Source organism: Ursus maritimus, unplaced genomic scaffold, assembly GCF_017311325.1.
Source record: "Ursus maritimus isolate PB19 unplaced genomic scaffold, ASM1731132v1 scaffold_10, whole genome shotgun sequence".
NCBI lineage: Eukaryota > Metazoa > Chordata > Mammalia > Carnivora > Ursidae > Ursus > Ursus maritimus.
This window is the reverse complement of record NW_024423344.1, coordinates 61,341,029-61,341,713: the sequence shown is the minus strand read 5'-3', so window position 1 is coordinate 61,341,713 and position 685 is coordinate 61,341,029.

The window sequence follows — 685 nt, the reverse complement described above, 5'->3', positions numbered from 1 at the left end:
TCGGAAGGGCTGGGTGGGGGCATGTCATCTCTGCACCTTTCAAGCTGAAAGGGCTTGAAGACTCAGTTATTAACATTTGGTTGATGTCGACTCGCAGGTGAGACAGTGGCTGGGATACGGACGTGTTGATTCTCATAAGGGTACTTAGCTTCCTCAAAGTATGGTGATTTGGTTCTCAGGGTGAGTATCAAGTGGTCCAGGCAGCAGTTATATTCTTTTTATGTGCAGCCTTAAAAGTCACAGTGTCACTTTTTCCACGGTCACAGGCTCTCCCAGATTCAAAGAGAGAAAACACAGACCCCCCCCCCCCCCCCCCCCCCCCCACCCCCCACCCACATGTGTCAACACCACACCATAATAAAAGCTTGAAGGATGGGATACATATTATTGTGATCATCTTCGGAAAACACACTCTTCCATACCCCAAAATATCAATTTACAACAATGAAGACAGGCGGAAGTCCCACATTTGGAAAAGGAGCAAAAGTGAAACAACGAATAGTGGTCCCACACCTTACACCATGTCTTGAGGCCAGGAACAGCAAGGCCCACCCTCCTGAGTATCGTTCCTCAGACTGTCAGTCTTGCAGCCACTGGCTGCCCCCACTACAGTCTTACCTGAAAGGGGTTTAGGGAGTAAGTCTCTATCTTTAACAGCTCGCTCTCTCTCTCTCTTTTTTTTTTG